Source organism: Sorex araneus, chromosome 1, assembly GCF_027595985.1.
Source record: "Sorex araneus isolate mSorAra2 chromosome 1, mSorAra2.pri, whole genome shotgun sequence".
Lineage (NCBI taxonomy): Eukaryota > Metazoa > Chordata > Mammalia > Eulipotyphla > Soricidae > Sorex > Sorex araneus.
In genome coordinates, this window is record NC_073302.1 from 276,567,548 (window position 1) to 276,587,562 (window position 20,015).

Below are 20,015 nucleotides of genomic sequence, written 5' to 3' on the forward strand. Positions count from 1 at the left end.
TGGGGGAAATTTTCATATTTTCCTGTTATAAGTTTCATATTTTATAAACAAGATTGATAACTGAATCTGTTTCAAAATGTGTTTATCATACAATATTGAATATCTTACTATAGAAAATTTTTCCATCTTTGAGCATTAAATTCACTTGCATATTTTTCTATATTTTAAAGCATTGCATCTTGACTACTTCAGATAATCACATAACCAAGAGCATTATAAGTGATTTAAGTGATAAAATTTAAGAAATATATTGTAACATTATTTTAGGCTTTTAAATTTACATTTGAATCACTAAAATATGTGAGAAACATTTTTATCATAGTCAAATTTGGACAACGCATTTTCTATTCTGGTGTTTACAATTCTTATGTATTTTTACAGTTTGTTCAAAAAGACATTTTATGAGATTAAAATATTAATTAACATTTAATTAATTCTTAGAAGGATTGAATTTTATGCCCGTATAATTAATTGCTTAATCAGTTTATTGCTTCAAAAGACTTTTTTTTGCTAACAGTTTACATTTTACTAATGAAATGTTGATATTTAAATCATCTAATTTCCTCAAACTTTGGCAAGCCCCCCAAACACCACTAAATTCTGTTTTATATTTTCCTTTTTCCTGTGAAATAAAATTGACCTATTGTTTTCTTCATTGTAATTATATATCCATCATCACTCCCACCAACATATACCCACATTCTTATTTCCTTCAATCTAAGATTGTTATATACAGTCTATCCAATTAACATTAAAAAACCAAGCTCTCCTAAAATTATTGTCCAAAGGACATTGTTTTAAATTATAAGCATCTCTGAAATTTGGTAAAGAGAATTTCAGACTATTGCTTGAAATGTAGAAAGAACTTCCATTAAGATTCTACAGTTTTTCTCAATTTCTCAGTTTTAATGAAGCATGGACTGATGCTATATTATTATCGACCTTGCTGAATCTTTCAGAATAAGACACCTAAAGAGCAAGCTTCCTGAAATCATGGTACTTAATATGTTCCTTGAAGTGTGAGTTAAGCACATAATTGGTATATCTAGACAATAGTCATGTTCACTAGTCTTTATTTCCCAGGTTGCTTTAAATTCACTTAATCCTTATTTTCCCTTCCAGACTGGCTGAGTATAGGAAAAGTTTGTGAGAATACCTTGAATAGTAATGCCATAATGAAGCAGAATCATCTACCTATTTTAAAATAATTCAGTTTTTATATTTTCAACAGAATAGTGTGTGTGATAAAACAAAATGATCTGAAAGATAAAGAAGAAAAGTATAAGGTGATAAATACAAAGTGATTAAATGATAAATTTTATAATTCATATGTATGCATATACAAATAACATATATTATTCTGTTATGCGGTGGTATTTAAATAATATGAAAGAAATTTCATCTTTCTAATTAAAAATACAATTAAGTAGATAATGTAAAATAGAATAGATGACTTCCCTGTAACTATATTATGGTAAAACATAAATTTAAAAATTGTTGCTTTATGTTATCTAATTTTAAAATTGGAATTTCAAAATAAAGAAGGGTCATTTCTTTTGTCATTATTGCCTTCTGATTTATGATAACCTCATAAATAACCTCACAGGAAATGTGGAACTCTTGACTCACTTGCCTTTATTTACTATAATGACAGGAATTGAATCCAGGGCCTCATACACACAAGCAAATGCTTTACCATTTAGCTGCTTTCCTACCGCTGACTACCTACTTTTTTCATAATAAAACAAAGTTTTTGTTTGTTTGTTTAGCTTTGTTATCCCTCTGGCCATACTTTATTTTTATTTTTATTTTTTATTTTTTTGGATGTTTGGGTCACACCCTGCGATGCACAGGGGTTACTCCTGGTTCATGCACTCAGAAATTACTCCTGGCAGTGTTCAAGGGACCATATGGGATACTGGGAATCAAACCCAGGGTGGCCTCATGCAAGGCAAACGCCCTACCTGCTGTGCTATCACTTCAGCCCCTAAACTTTTTTCTTAAGGTCAGTTCAAGCAATTTCACTTCTTAGCATCTATGCTCAAGGGGTGGCACTCTGACGATGGAGGGGTATAGAGGAATCTCTTGTGGAGTGTATGAGGCTGGGATGTTTTACACACGAAACCCTAGTGTCAGTAGTATTACAAATCACATTGCTAAAATGAAATAAAATGTTTTAAATCAGTTTTCTAAGCCTTCAAAAGTGTCTGGAAGCTTAAGTAAATACTCAAATATTTATGATTTTAATAATAAGCACTCATTCTAATGCAACTATTTGATCTCCATTTCCCTTCCAGAAGAGGATTTCCTTTTTAACCCAGTATAAAACTCCTGGAGGCACACACACAAAGCAGTGAGTTAGGAAGGGACAGCGACATAGCCAGCCAGAGTAGCTAAATCCATTTTGGTCATCAGTGCGCTGACAGATGTTGTAACCAGATTGCCCTCACATCCTCAACTGCCACGAGTTGCTATTCCTTCTATGTGAACACTGTACATTGTCTCAAATTCTAAATACACATTTTCCCTCTCCCAAAGCTATTATGATCTTAATCTGTGCATCTGTCTAAACCAGAAGGGTGCGTGCCTTTGATGGCTTGGCTCTGCCCCATTATTCTGCAGCGAACATGTGGGATGATCAGTCCATGAAAGAGTGTTTCTGTTAAAATAGAAACAGTTGCAGGGTTTGATTACTCAAAGCTCTGAGGAGGTTTCTGTTGATCGTCTGTCTCCCACTTTTTGATCCGACACTGAGGTCTTCATGTGGCCAAGAGGCTTCCTTATTCCACTTCACACTGTTGCCCTGCAGTATTCCTGAAGGGTGAGGTTACAGCTCCGCGGCTTCCCTCTGGACCTCTGTCTAATTTCTGGTCTGTAGAAGCTACTGATAAGTAGCGGTCCTCTGGGATGGGATCGGGCTTGGGGCTTCTGGCTCAGACTTTGTTATCTGGAGAGCCAGGCTGGTTCTTTTTGCTGCCGGGCCAGGTGGGACACTCACTGTGAGTTGGCTTGGCTGGAGAAAGAAGCTACCCTCACAACAAGTGGAGCTCCGCTGGGTGCTGGCCTAGGGTTTTCCTTTTCCTATTTTTTATTGTGTGTGTGTGGGGGGGGGTGGTATTCTTGGGCTGCACCAAGGAGCCATGACATATACCTGGCTCTGTGCCTGAAAATCACTTCTGGCAGGCTCAGTGGATCATAGAGGGGTGCCAGGGATGGATACGGGTGAGCTGTGTGCAAGGTAAGCAATGTAACCACTGTACTAACCAGCCCCGGAACCCTTTTTTTTCCCAAGGAACCGATAAGGTTCACAAAAACAGCAGCGAAGACAAATATTCTTTTCGTGCTACTCTGATGGAATGCTTGAAATATGATGAGCTCAATCTGTGGTCTGATGCAGATAATCCGTTTCATTGGTAGAAGCCCACTTATATTAGGGAGCAATGATTTTTGATTGAGGAAAATAAATGTTATAAATACTTATTAAAATGCTGGAAAAATAGGCCACAGGTTAGGAAGAAAAATCGAAATAGGAGATATGAAAGGCTTAAAATAGCACCAACTATTTTCAGCTTGTCCTTTTTGAGTAGAACAGTTGCATTGAGTGATCTCAGAGAGTCCTCTAAATCTTCAAAGTAGAAAGTTACCTTAGAAAAGGAGACTAATTAAGGAAATCCCCCAGAGTCACCAAATTAGTGAAGGGCTTAAACAAGATCGCGTATTCAGAATGTTTAAATTCTAATTGTTTTTTAAATATATTTTGATTCTATCTATTCTTCTGTGTTAAGTGAATAAGAGACACTGATAATCACCTCTAATTAACCCTAATATCTGAATTTCATTTAAATATAAACATCACCCTTAATTTTCCCTATTGACACCTTAGGCAAATTGGACATGTATCATACAGGGGTAGATAAAAAAATGCAAGATATAGTCTTGTTTTTTGTTTCATGCACTAGTATATTTTTCCAGAACTTTCTTTTTGTTGTTATCACCAATTTATTCTCATTTTTATCATTCAGGTACTTCTACTATGGGGAACATTTAAATTATGGTAGAATGACATCATTTCATCTCTATAAAGCTTTCTGAAAAGTACTAGATTTATGTTGCATTGCTTGTTAATTAAACATAGCAAAGATTGTTATTAATTCACCAAGTCCACTTTATTTTCCTACCCAGACAGCTATTCTGCATTTCCTGATGTACCTCGCGTTTTGATATAACCATAGGATAATCTAGAGTGGGCAAGAAAATGGATGGTTCTATTTCAAGATAAAATTTAACAAGTATTTTCCTTCCCAATGAATATCTGGCTATTCCTTTCTATTCCAGCAGGATTCTTGCAATAACAAGGCTCTAGGGAATGAGAGAACCAAATGATTTATAGCACGGAAATCTGACTCATAATTGAAAAGAATTACCTGCTGATCAGGAAATCCACATTGGACCTTTATAAAAAGGAAACAAACTTCTGGTTTTGAACTATCTGATATTCTGAAATCTGTACTATTATTATATAGTAGAAAACCTAAGATGTTTTTGTAAAATACATCATAATTTTGATAAAGTTGAGATTTACAAACTATACATTCAAAACAAAATTAGAATTTTCAAACAAGCTAAATATTTTAGTTTCTATTTTAATGCTTCTGAATTGACAATTTTATACATGAAATAATGACACGACAGACAATTTCGTTGATCTTCTAAAGTTAAAAGGGTATAGTGCCTGAGTTCAACTGTGAACACCCGTTTTGGCCTAAATATTGTATAGAATATCCTGCTGCTATGTTTGCTGTATTTAAAATTAACACATGGCTTTCTTTCATTTCTACGTTAACATCTACAAAACAGATAAATCAAAATAATTTTTGTTGTCATTAAGTTTTTCTTGAACTAGAAATAGTATTCTTTCTTTTAAAACTGCCTTGGAAGTAAAATTCATTGTAAGAAGATCATAAATAAAAGACACAGAAATATTAACAAGAGAATCTTGGCATAAAATAGAAGTTCTTGAAATACCCAGACTTGAAATAATCTACTATAATTTTCTCTGGAGCATTTTGGTCACAATTAAGCTTGTCTGTTGTGACTGAATTTTAATTAGTATGGATGTTTGCACTTTAGAAATTCAACGCTTGAGCAAAATTTCATAAATTCATGAGACCAAATGAAAAAATGAATAATTCAATATGCTTAGAATTTTAATGGAACATTTGAAAATGTTGAGACTCTTCATATTATAGTTTTTATGTTATTCTAAAGTTCTTCTATATGGTTGGCTTGAAGAACATACTGAATTAACCAGTTGTTTATTTGAGTCAAATGTTTCAAAAACGTTCAGACACAAATGTATTGTTTGAGAAAATATTATTTTAGCTAAATTAAAAAATGTTAAGCAAATGATTGAATCACTCCATGGATACTCTCCCTAAGGTACCTCATGTTATATTTTGTATTACAAACACCAACTAAAAAAGCATTATTTGAGAAACTAATATTTTTGATACTTGTTTTTGTATCACTGGAGCGATAGCATAGCAGGTAGGACATTTGCCTTGCACACAGCAGACCTGGGTTCAATTACTTTGCCCCTCTCGGAGAGCCTGGCAAGCTTCCAAGAGTATCTCGCCCACACGACAGAGCTTGGCAAGCTACCCATGGTGTATCGATATGTCAAAAACAGTTACTGGTACCCTCTCAAGCAAATCAATGTGCAACTGAATGACAGTGATACATTGATATGGTTTTTGTAAAGTTTATAAATGATCAACTAGTTTCACAGATACACAGAATAAAGTAATCTATACAATACTTTTTGTATTCCAAACATTAAAATTTTCAGAAGTTTTTATTAAAGATAATATTTGTTTCACTTTATTATTGAAAACCTACTGAGCTAGAATTGTGGTATGGCTTATTCCACAGTAATTATTCATGATTTCTAACTACTTTATCAAAATACAATTAGATACCAAAATTCTATACTTAAAAAAAAAAGACAAAAATATCTATACTTAATTTACTTAGGTTGGTGAATTTGGAGATAAATATCTAGTCATGAGTCATAATTTTCTTTCATCTACTTTCATTGATTTACTTCATAAGTCTAAATTTGCCCATTACAAATTTATCTTCTTGCATGTAAATGCTAATTGAGAAATGTGTTTCTCATAGCCCATGACACTGTGAACTATACAAAGTATGAATCTCTGACAGGAAGCTAGTGAAATGTCTTAAAAACAGTTTTTTTTTTTTCAAACTAATGTCTATACGGCAATCATCTGGGAAAAATGATAAAACTCAAGGTATTAGGCCCCAAATCTTGAGTTTTGGAGTTTCTGACATACAAAGCAAGAATTTTTATTTCTAATAAATGCACAGGTGATATGACTTTCCTACAGTGTCTACAGATTGAAAGCTTGTAGCCTTAAGTATTGAAGACTACTTAACACTTTAATTTCTATAGTTTTTCAATAATCTATGTGTAAGAAAAAATTATCCTGCTGTATGAAAAATAGACTCCTTTCTACTTGGTATATTTTGACTTCAAGAAAGTAAAAAATCTTGAAATTAAATTAAATTAAAAATAAAATTTTTCATAAATAGTGAGAGTGCTGTAGTAAATGGTTAAAGGAAAGGAATTTTTATAAAGGAGTTAAGAGTACATTTATATGTAGCACATAAAACATATCACTTAGTATGTATGTTATAGTACCTAGAATACATTATATATTACTGATTTCTAATTTATTGTACTAAGAAAAAACTGTGCCGGACCCCGCTGTTCTTGTTGTCGAAGCCGGACACGAAGCCTAATACCTTGACGTGTGCTCCACGTCCCTCAGCTGGATCTCGTCCTGCTGCCGCCCGCTCCGCAGAAGTCCAGAGCCACGGCCGTGATCCCCTCGGCGCCAGCATTGCTGAGGAAGATGAAGATGGCCTTCCGGTAGGACACGCGGTCCACCAGCTCCTAGTAGTCCAGGACGGGCTTGATGGCGTCTAGGAGGCCCGTGTACATCTTGCCCATCTCGTGGAAGATGAAGATGGACCTGAAGACGTGGACCCCCATTTGTAACTGGCCCTTCTACAGGGTGAGGTTGGAAGCGTGGGGCGGGGGATGCAGCGTGGACACGAACAGGTGGACATAGTCGCGATGGAGGCCCCCCTCGTAGATGTTCTCGGAGATGATCTTGCTGATGAAATTCTTGCCCGTGCCTGTCCACCCGTGCAGGGAGAGGGTGAGCGGCTTCCTGGGCCTGGGGTTTCTGATGAAGCCGGACACCGCGTTCAGGATGACTTTCTTGACCAGCTGCTGTCCAAAGAGCTTGCTGTCCAGCTCCTTCTGCAGCGCTGGGCAGAGGGAAGAGCCGGTCAGCGCCAGGGGCCTCACGGCCGGCTGCTTCTGGGAGCTTGCTTGTAAGTCTCTGGGTGTTGGCCGTTGATGGGATTACACACACCTGGGTTCCTCTGCCGGTACCTTCATGCGTGAGGCCTGTCCGAATGTGTGGAGAGGGGCCTCGAGCATGGCTGTGGCTAGGTTCCGGTGGTCTTTGGCCGCTGGGAGCTCTGCTCAGGGCGGGGAAGGAAGCTGGAGCCCATCCCCTCTGAGGGGCCCCGGGAAAGACAGCCAGGCATATGGGCAAGAGACTTTCTGCCGCTTTTTCTTATAATCTACTTCTATCTCTGGGAGAAACTAGCAAACTACTGAGAGTTTTCTGCCCACATGGGAGAGCCTTGCAAGCTTCCCCTGGTGTATTCATATGCCAAAGCCAGTAACAAGCAGGCTCTCATTCCCCTGACCCTGAAAGAGCCTCTAATGTGGCATTGTTGGGAAGGCCAAGTGGAGAGAGGCTTCTAAAATCTCAGGGATAGGACGAATGAGACGTTACTGAGCCCGCTTGAGAAATCTATGATCAATGGGATTTCATGATTCGTGATTCGTGTGAAGAAAAAGCAATTTGAGAATATGCAATATATTTAATTGCACTTGGTTTTATTTCATGATATAACCCAACAGTATACTAATATCCCCTGTCCAATTTAAAAACATTTAAAATGTCATGGGTGTGTTTTATAATGAAATTTTAAACAATGTATGAATTATATAATTTATATGCTATGTATTATATATCATCGTATTATATATCAGATATCATTGGGCTACACTATCATGCAACAGGGACAAATGGATATGCTACTGGCACCCGCTTGAGCAAATCGAAGATCAACGGGAAGACAAGTGTTGCAAGTGAAGTGAAGTATTATATTTTTATATACTTATTTTACTCCAATTTCTCAGAGATGAAGAATAATTTTTTTTATAACATTCTGAGTTCTTTTCTCTTTCCTGTTGGTTCTACCTGACTGTGCCTTGTGTATGCTGAAGTTCTCTGACTGATAACCTGTAAATTAATAATGAATGCAGCTTCCATCAAAATTGATTAATTTATTATTATAATGCTAGTTTTCCTCCTTTGTAGTAAAATTCAAATTCTTCAAATTAAGAAATCTACTTTTGAAAAAAAAGTTGATTCATTTTTACTCTTATTTTAAACCTACTAGTGTATATATTGCGGATATGTACATATATACATGTTTATATACATATATACTGACTTTATATATAGTACATAGTTTCATCTTTTGAAAGCAGTATATTTTTTATTTAATCACATATTTAAAGTTACCATAATTATTAATGTATTTTCATTTTTTAATTAACATTTTCCTGTTTCAAATATATTTGTTAGCTGCTTAAAACCTCTGTTTGCTGGGGCTGAAGCAGTAGCACAGCGGGTAAGGCATTTGCCTTGCATGCAGTCGACCTGGGTTTGATTCCCAGCATCCCATATCGTCCCCTGAGCACCGCCAGGAGTGATTCCTGAGTGCAGAGCCAGGAGTAACCCCTGTGCATCGCCACGTGTGACCCAAAAAGCAAAAAAGAAAGAAAAAAACACCTCTGTTTGGGGTCCTGAAATATAGTACAACAGGTAAGGTGCCTGTCCTCCATGTGGCAATCCGGGTTTGATATCCGTATTCAAATGTCCCTTGAAAGTCCCCAGAACTCTGAGTGTGGAGCCAGCTAAAAGCCCACACTAATGCCTCTAGGTGTGGTCTCCAAGAAAAACTATTTTTCTGTGTCTGTTTATATTTTGACTTAACTCATATTATCTAGTTTGGTAGAACATGGTGGAATAGGTACTACACTTATGTTTTTTTAAATTCTTTTTTTTCTTTTAATTTTTTATTAGTGAATCACCGTTGGGCTGGAGCGATAGAATAGTGGTTGGGCTTTCGCCTTTCATGCAGCCGACCTGAATTCGATTCCTCGGCCCCTCTCGGAGAGCCCGGCAAGCTACGGAGAGTACTGAGCCCGCCCGCGAGGCAGAGCCTGGCAAGCTACCCGTGTGTATTGGATATGCCAAAAACAGTAACAATAAGTCTCTCAATGAGCGATGTTACTGGTGCCTGCTCAAACAAATCGATGAGCAACGTGATGACAGTGACAGTGACAGTGAATCACCGTTAGGTACAGTTACAGACGTAAACTTCCATGCTTGTGTTTCAGTCATACAATGATAGAGTACCCATCCCTCCACCAGTGCCCATTTTACACCTTTTACACCACCAATGGTCCCACTGGAGTGGTAGGAGGGATGATGCTGGTACTACTCTTTTTTTTTTTTTGAGGAACCTGGACATATATATGTCTGCAAATCTTAAAGGTACATTTACTATTAATAAACTATAATTATACGTATCTTCTTGCCGTGTTCCATGCATCTAGTGGAACATCAGCTGGAGAGAGTGAATGAGAGATGAAGATGGGGTAGGGAGGACTGTATGAAACGTACAGTCATTTCATTATAAGCCAAGCTGGTTTATATAGTAATATTTTTGCAATGGTCAGCAGTTTAAAAAGCTGTGTAAATGAGTTATTATCCTCAATGGGGAAAAAATAAAGGCCACTAAGGTCAGGGACAAGACAATGTTGCCCACTCTCACCACTTCTGTTCAATATAGTACTGGAAATACTTGCAATAGCAGTTAGGCAAGAAAAAAAGATATTAAGGGCATCCAGATAGGAAAGGAAGAAATTCAGCTCTCACTATTCACTTATGATATGTTCCTATATCTAGAGAACCCTAAATCCTCTACCAAGAAACTCCTAGAAACCATAGACTTGTTCAGTAAAATTGCAGGCTATAAAGTCAATACTCAAAAGTCCATGGCTTTCCTATATGCAAATAATGAGACAGAAGAAAGTGACATGAATAAAGCATTCCCGTTCACAATCATGCCACAGAAAATCAAGTACCTCAGAATCAGCTTAACTAAGGAGGTAGAAGACCTGTACAAAGAAAAGTAGAAAATGCTACTCCAAGAAATAAAAGAGGTCATGAGGAAATAGAAACATTTGCTCTGCTCATGGATTGGGAGAATTAACATTGTCAAAATGGCAATACTCCCCAAAGAATCATACAGATTAAATGTGATCCCTATAAGGATACCCATGACATTCTTCAAATAAATAGATAAAACACTCCAAAATTCATATGGAACAACAAACCCCCACGAGTAGCTAAAGCAATTCCTGGGGAAAAGAAGATGGGAGGCATCACCACCCCCCACAACTTTAAACTCTACTACAAAGCAGTAATAGTTAAAACAGGATGGTATTGGAACAAAGGCAGAGCCGAGGACCAATGGAACAGGGTGGAATATCCTTATACACACCCTTAAATATATGATCACCTAATCTTTGATAAGGGTGCACTAAACATGAAGTGGAGCAAAGAAAACCTCTTTAACAAATATTGCCAGCAAAACTGGACAGCTACATGCTAAAAAATGGACTCCAATCTCTACCTAACATCATGTACAAAAATCAGATCAAAATAGATTAAAGTCCTCAACATCAGACCAGAATCCATAACGTACATTGAAGACAAGTTTTACAAAACGCTCCATGGCATTGAAGCTAAACGTATCTTCAAAGTTGACAAGCTGCTGGCCAAGCAAGTGGAAACAGAGATTAACAAATGGGACTATCTTAGTCGAAGCCATCTATCACAAGCCTACGGCAAGCATTATCCTCAACGGGGAAAAACTAAGGGCCTTTCCTCTGAGATCAGGCACAAGACAAGGATGCCCACTCTCACCACTCCTCTTCAATATAGTACTGGAAGTACTTGCGATAGCTATTAGACAAGAAAAAGAGATCAAGGGCATCCAGATAGGAAGGGAAGAAATCAAACTCTCACTATTTGCAGACGACATGATACTATATCTAGAGAAGCCTAAAACCTCTACTAAGAAACTCTTAGAAACAATAGACTTATACAGTAAAGTTGCAGGCTACAAAATCAATACCCAAAAATCCATGGCCTTCATATATGCAAACAATGAGGCAGAGGAAAGGGACATGAAAAAAGCAATCCCATTCACAATCGTGCCCCAGAAAATCAGGTACCTCGGAATTAGCTTAACCAAGGAAGTAAAAGACCTTTACAAAGAAAACTACATAACGCTACTCCATGAAATCAAAGAGGACATGAGGAAATGGAAACATATACCCTGCTCGTGGATAGGGAGAATCAATGTTGTCAAAATGGCAATACTCCCTAAAGCATTATACAGATTCAATGCGATCCCTTTAAGTATACCCATGACATTCTTCAAAGAAATGGATCAAGCAATCCTAAAATTCATATGGAATAACAAACGTCCAAGGATAGCTAAAACAATTCTTGGGAAAAAGATGATGGGAGGCATCACCATCCCCAACCTCAAACTTTACTACAAAGCAGTAACAATTAAAACAGCATGGTACTGGAACAAAGGCAGAGCCGTAGACCAATGGAACAGGGTGGAATATCCCTACACACAACCCCAAATGTATGACCATCTAATCTTTGATAAGGGAGCAAGAGATGTGAAGTGGAGCAAGGAAAGCCTCTTTAACAAATGGTGCTGGCACAACTGGACAACCACATGCAAAAAAATGGGTTTAGACCTTGACCTGACACCATGCACAAAAGTCAGATCAAAATGGATTAAAGACCTCAACATTAGACCACAAACCATAAGGTACATTGAAGACAAGGTCGGCGAAACCCTCCACGATATTGAAGATAAAGGTATCTTCAAAGGTGACACGGAACTAAGCAATCTAGTAAAAACAGAGATCAACAAATGGGACTACATTAAACTAAAAAGCTTCTGCACCGCAAGAGATACAGTGACCAGAATACAAAGACTATCCACAGAATGGGAAAGGATATTTACACAATACCCATCAGATAAGGGGTTGATATCAATGGTATATAAAGCACTGGTTGAACTCTACAAGAAGAAAACATTCAACCCCATCAAAAAATGGGGCGAAGAAATGAACAGAAACTTTACCAAGGAAGAAATACGAATGGCCAAAAGGCACATGAAAAAGTGCTCTGCATCACTAATCATCAGAGAGATGCAGATCAAAACAACCTTGAGATACCACCTCACACCACAGAGACTAGCACACATCCAAAAGAACAAAAGCAACCGCTGTTGGAGAGGATGTGGGGAGAAAGGGACCCTTCTTCACTGCTGGTGGGAATGCCGACTGGTTCAGCCCTTCTGGAAAACAATTTGGACGATTCTCAAAAAATTAGATATTGAATTCCCATTTGACCCAGCAATACCACTGCTGGGAATATATCCCAGAGAGGCAAAAAAGTACAATCGAAACAACATCTGCACATGTATGTTCATCGCAGCACTGTTTACAATAGCCAGAATCTGGAAAAAACCCGAATGCCCCAGAACGGATGACTGGTTGAGGAAACTTTGGTACATCTATACAATGGAATACTATGCAGCTGTTAGAAAATAGGAGGTCAAGAATTTTGTAGTCAAGTGGATGGGCATGAAAAGTTTCATGCTGAGTGAAATGAGTCAGAAAGAGAGAGACAGACATAGAAAGATTGCACTCATCTATGGTATATAGAATAACAGAGTGGGAGACTAACACCCAAGAACTGTAGAAATAAGTACCAGGAGGTTGACTCCATGGCTTCGAGGCTGGCCTCACGTTCCGGGGAAAGGTCAACTCAGAGAAGCGATCACCAACTACATTGTAGTCGAAGGCCATGTGGGGGAAGGGAGTTGCGGGCTGAATGAGGGCTAGAGACTGAGCACAGCGGCCACTCAACACCTTTATTGCAAACCACAACAGCTAATTAGAGAGAGAAAACAGAAGGGAATGCCTTGCCACAGTGGCAGGGTGGGGTGGGGGGGAGATGGGATTGGGGAGGGTGGGAGGGACACTGGGTTTACGGGTGGTGGAGAATGGGCACTGGTGAAGGGAGGGGTTCCCAAACTTTGTATGAGGGAAGTATAAGCACAAAAGTGTATAAATCTGTAACTGTACCCTCACGGTGATTCTCTAATTAAAAATAAATAAATTTAATAAAAAACAAACAAACAAACAAAAAAAACAAATGGGACTATCTTAAACTAAGAAGCTTCTGCACATCAAAAGAAACAGTGACCAAAATACAAGGACAGTCAACAGAATGGGAAAGGCTATTTACCCAATACCCATGGGATAAGGGGTTGATATTAAGGATATACAAGGCTCTAGTTGAACTCTACAAAAAGAAGATATCCAACCCCATCAGAAAATGGGGAAATGAAGATGAAGAGAAACTTTCTCAAAGAAGATATCCGAATGGCCAAAAGGCACATGAATAAATGCTCTTCGTCACTAATCACCAGGGAGATACAGATCAAAACAACTATGAGATATCATTTCACACCAAATAGACTGGCACACATCCAAAAAAACAAAAGCTGTCATGGATGTGAGGAGAAAGGGACCCTCCTTCACTCCATCTGCTGGTGGGATCCTTCACTGTTGATGGGAATGCCAACTGGCTAAGCCCTTTTGGAAAACAATATGGACACTTCTCAAAAAGTTAGAAATTGAGCTCCCATTTGACCCAGCAATACCACTTCTGGAACATATCCTGGAGAGGCAAAAAAGTATAGTAGAAATGACGTGCACTTGTATGTTCGTTGCAGCACTGTTTACAATACCCAGAATCTGGAAAAAAAAACTGAGTGCCCGAGAACAGATGACTGGTTAAAAAAACTGGGTACATCTACACAATGGAATACTATGCAGCTGTCAGAAAAAAATGAAGTCATGATATTTGCATACAAGTGGATCCACATGGAAAGTATCATGCTAAGTGAAATAAGTCAGAAATAGAGGGACAGACATAGAAAGATTGCACTCATCTGTGGAATATAAAGCAATAGAATGGGAGATTAACACCCAAGAATAGTCGTGATAAGTACCAGGTGGTTTGTTCCATGACTGGGAAGCTGGCTGCACATGCTGGGGAAAAGGGCAACCCTAATAGAGAAGGGAACACCAAGTAAAGGGGGTCTGGAGGATCTGCTCAGGATGGGAGATGCGGGCTGAAAGTAGACTGTAGACTGAACATGATGACCTCTCTCTATCTCTTTTGCAAACCACAGCTGTGTTACTGTTTTTGGCATATCAAATACCCCATGGGCAGCTTGCCAGGCTCTATATGCAAGGACAACCTATGAATATATAAACATAATTATTCATTATTTATTTTATTTCAGGCATTGTATTGCCATTATATTATATTACTAATAGTAATACTTTAGTCAAAACATGGCTTTGATTTTATTGTTGTAGTTATCTTTAAAATATATCTTCTAAATATTGGGGTATTTTCTGTTTCCTATTTTCTCTTTTGAATTTATAATATGAATTCTTAAACCATACTTTACTTTTGTTTTGTTATAATTATCCTATGATTAGTAATATCTATGGGAACTAATTTACAAAAGAAGTAAACAGTATCAACCTACCAATTTATTAATTTTATGTTTTAAATACACACTATGATAAATTACTCTACTATTATATGCCATAACATTACATTACAAGGAGGAAATGGATGCATTTTTAGAATCAGGGAACCGTACAAAACTGAATCATGAAGAAACAGGAAACCTAAGCAGGGTAATTACAAGCAAGAAAATTAGAGCTATACTCAAAACAATAATCTATATAAAGCAAAATATCAGACTCAGATGGCTTAAGTAACATGTTTTAAAATAAGCCTTCAAAATTAACTTTTTACCTGTCCTTTGTAAGCACTTGGAAATAATTTAGGGAACAAAATAATTCTAATTTTACATGGAAATACGTAATAAATGAGGTAAAGGTATAAGAGAGATAGTACAGGGGTTGAAGCCTTTGTCTTGATTGTTTGTGACTCGGGTTTTATTCCAGAGACTGCACTGATCCTGGGAACCGCCAGGAATGACCTCTAAGCAATGAGCCTAGAATGAGCAATGAGCACTGCCTTCTGTTGCTCAAAAACCAACAAAAGATCCAAACAAACAAAGTGAAAAAATGATGCATCAACAAATATGCTACTATTACACAAAATAAAAGACACACTGAAACAGAAAATAGTTCGTGCTCTTGAATTGAAAGACTTAATACTGACAGGATGGTAATCTTACACAAAACATTATGCATATTCAATGTAGCCCTCTCCCCAGAAAAGGACACCTTATAAAAAAGGAGGAAATAGTAGCATACCATGCACCTAAAAAAGGGCCTGCAATGCCTATTTATTAATAATTTTTTTAAATCCTGAAAACAAAAAAAACTTCATTAAAAATGAGGCGCAGCTCTGAACAGACTATTATCTACAAAAGGTACACGGAAAGCCAACGCCAGGCAGCACATTATAATGTGCTCCTCATTGTTGCTTAGCAGAGAATTTCAGAGCAAAGCCAGAAGAATCACCTTAAGTCAGGGAGAATGGCCTGTGTAAAAAGTTCCAGAACCTGTGCTGGAGAGAATGTGAAGAAAAGAGAACCCTGGGGCCAAAGCCAGAATACAGCCTCTTGCTCACCGTCACGAATGATCCCTTAGTACAGAGCCAGGAAGAAAATAACCAAGTACCACGGGCCCTTTGTACCCTCCGACTCCCCCAAATAAACCACACAACCACCCAAACAAGCAAAAAAAATGCAAGGGAACAAAGAAAATGAAACCCTCATTCACTGCCGGGGTAATGGTGCTGCAAATTTCCTCAGAAATGATAGAAGTTAGTGTGGAGATTTTTTTTTTAAATTATTTACTTTTTTTATTGAATCACCATGTGGAAAGTTATAAATGTTACAAGTTCAGGCTTAAATCTCAGTTACACAATGCTCGAAAACCCATCCCTTCAGCAGTGCACATATTCCACCACCAAAACCCACAGTAAACCTCCCCCCCCACCCCCCACTGTGTAGCTGATAAATTTCACTTTACTTTCTCTTTACTTTGATTACATTCAATATTTCAACAAAAAACTCACTATTATTGTTTTGAGTTCCCCCCCCACAAAGTCAGACCTGCAGGAAAGGAAGCATTTGATAATTTGTTTTTCAGTGCTGAGAATGAAGAGATATGATTCAAAATGAAATTAAACATGATCCAGCTTTCCACTCTTACATTTCCATCCAAAGAGCAGACAAACAGTAATTCTAAAGGTACATGCAGATCTCTGTTCCTTGAATTTTATTATACAATTTTCAGGACCTAAAACAACTCTAATTGTCCAAGGACAGGAAAGTGCATAAAGAATTTTAGTAAAGATTTACAATGGAATACTATTTCATCCACCAGGAAAGATGAAACCATGATTTTATTCTACAAAACATAGATGAAAATGAAGGAACGTGGGCTGGAGCTATAACACAGAGAGTAGGGCGTTTGTCTTGCACACAGACAACCTGGGTTCGATCCCCAACATCCCATATGGTCCACAGAGCACTGCTAGGAGTCAGTCCTGAGTTCATGAGCCAGGAGTAACCCCTGTGCATCGCCTGGTGTGACCAAAAAATAAATAAATAAAGGAACACATGCTAAATTAAGTCAGAAGAAAAATACAAGATGCATTTAACATATGCTTTTTATATAAATTGATTAAATTGCAGAATAGACAATATCTACTGAAAACAAACACTTTGACACTGATCACAAAATTTTGGTTATTATAGGGATAATCAAGGAACTGAAATCTGACCAGTGGACTGTGGACTGTGATAGACGAATTGTAATATTTTGTAATATGCTTAGTATGGTGATATTACGTACATGCATATTTACTGTCTTTTCTTCCAATGTAACATGAATAAAAACAAATTAAAATAAATAAGAAAACAGAAGGTTAACTAAAAAAATGAATATTTTAGATTGTAGAAATAATTTATTGATCACAGACAAAAAATAAAACAAAGGGTGGTAAATTTTCTTAAACTAAATAAACTGCATGGTTAGGACAGAAATAGAATTTTAGTGGTAAATTTTAATTAACTTACAGATGGCTGAAGACATTGGCCAATTAGCTGGAGAACAAGCTTTGCATGTAGTAGACTTTAGTTTTGAATCCCTAACAGTGAGAGCTCTCCAGAGCATCCCACACCACTGACACAGGAATAATTCCTCAATACCACTGGGAGTGTTTCTAAAATCTATATAAATTAGTGAATAAAATTCAGTTCATACTGCTGTTGATTTAACTGATGAATATCTAAAATTATATAATATAATGCAATGTTATATTAACAAATATACATTAAAGTGAATAAAGGTAAGTTTTCCCAATTATAATTTCTTTAAAATTATATGCTTTTTTTTTTTTACTTTTTGGGTCACACCCAGCAATGCACAGGGGTTACTCCTGACTCTGCAGTCAGGAATTACCCCTGGCAATGCTTAGGGGACCATATGGGATGCTGGGATTCGAACCCGGGTTGGCCCATCACCAAGAGATACACAGTTACAAATTTGTTCAAAATTAGGTTTCAGTCAACTAGCAGCATTTTAAATCATGGTGCCAACAATACAAATAGGGTGAAATGTATATTCATAAGAAAGTTTGAAATGACCTATTGACAGCATAATATATTCCACTAAGATTCATCAGCAAAGGCATTAGGGATGTGTTTCAAGTAGCAGATACATACCTACCATGGGAAAGCCCTAAGTTCTCTAGTACTCTATCACCTCTGGGCTGTACAAGGTGTGGCCCTTGGTCTCAACACGACTGGAGTAGCCCCCAGCACAATAGAAGCAAAAATAACAAAGCTCCAATGTTCTTCAGAAGATCAAGATGGGCTGGAGCGATAGCCCAGCAGGTAGGGCTTTTGCCTTGCACGTGTAAGACCCAGGTTCGATTCCTCTGCTCCTCTGGGAGGATCTGGCAAGCTACCAGGAGTATCTAGCCCGCATGGCAGAGCATGGCAAGCTCCCCATGGTGTATTACTCAATATGCCAAAAACAATAACAACAAGTCTCACAATGGAGATGTTACTGGTGCCCACTTGAGCAAATCGGTGAGCAACGGGATGACAGTGACAGTGACTTCAAGAAAATGAAGTGCTCTAAAGTGACACAAACTAAAATATCAAGAGGAGTACTAGGTGTATTATTTTAAAAAGATATATACTGAAATATTTACCAAAGGTATTTAGAGAATGCTTTTACTGGGGGGTGGGAGGAGTGGAATGAAGTACCAGGGATTGAACCCAGAGTCTGTCATATGTGAGAGGTATATGCATTAACACTGAAATAAAGTCCTTCCACTGGTTAAAAATGAATTTATTTATATGCTCCTCACTTTTTTTTTTTCTACCCTGAATCTAATGATAAATTTCTTTGAGGGTCATATTGGATGTTCTGACATATGCCAAGGATTTGGAAAATTTGAACACAAAGTTTGGCATTCTTTAGCTGTCTTCCATTGTAATATTTCTGACATCTCTACAGAAGTATGTCTAAACAATTATCTCAGTCTTCACACCAATTTTTGATAAATCACCTGATTCCAAAGTCAAGGCATCATCATTCTATGTAATTTCATAACATCTTTTTAAAATACTTAATCACAATATTTCTGCATATTTAATTGTATTTTATTTCATCTAACTGATATGTCAATTCCCCTTCCTATACCAAGTATGCCTACTTGACAAAACTAGTGCCTACTACTTATTGGAAATACCAATAAGCATAGTTTAATTATTTATTAACTCCCAGCTATAGATCAACTCCCAGCTATCTATAAATATTTTTTCTTGCTTCTTTTCATCCACGGAGCATTGAATTGCTTTACATACTGGAAGCATATTATTATTGCATCCATTTTACATTTAACAATCATGTATATTAGTAATAGCTAACATTTATCAACTATATTTTCTGTGACAGGGACTATGGTGTGTGATTCACTTGAGTTAATCCATTTGATTATTAAACTTAAAAAACTGTTAAACATGAAAATGCATTATACTATTTTTTTATTTTTTGTTTTTATATATTTTTGTGTTACACCCAGTAATGCTTCAGGCTGCATTCAGGAATTACTCCTGGTAGTGCGTGGGAGACCATATGAGATGCTGGGATAAATCCCAGTGGGTTCTATGCAAGGCAAACACCCGAACTTCTATACTATTGCTCTGGCCCCTATACTAATTTTGTAAAGTAATCACAGTTTCACTGAATTAAGAAACCTGTTTAATATTTTTTAAATGCATGGTAAAATTCCTAAACTCATTTTTTCTGATTTTGATGACCATTTCTTAACTGCTACATGTAACACTTCTTTAATCATCTCCTCTATCTCCTACCATTGTTGTTTTCATGATTTTCTCTTAGATTTTTTTCCCTGGCATCCCTGATTTATATCAAGTACTGAGTGAATTGATCTTATAAGTTATGCATCTAAATATATAAATGAGATGCCCTTTTTTTTTGAGAAGTTGCACACTTTAAAGAAGAGCACAGGGCATCTATTTAATAATTGCCCTCTGAGAACAAGAGAAATTAAAGCATGAACTTTGACTTTCATCTTCTATGGATAACTGCTAAGGTAATATCTCAATATTCTGAAGTATATTTAATTGCCAATTAG

At 37.1% G+C, this 20,015-nt stretch overlaps 1 pseudogene; it reads right to left on the bottom strand.

The window, feature by feature from the left end:
• Positions 1–5,807: 5,807 nt before the first annotated feature.
• LOC101548109 (torsin-1A-like) overlaps positions 5,808–20,015 on the bottom strand; it is a 109,535-nt pseudogene continuing 95,327 nt past the window's right edge.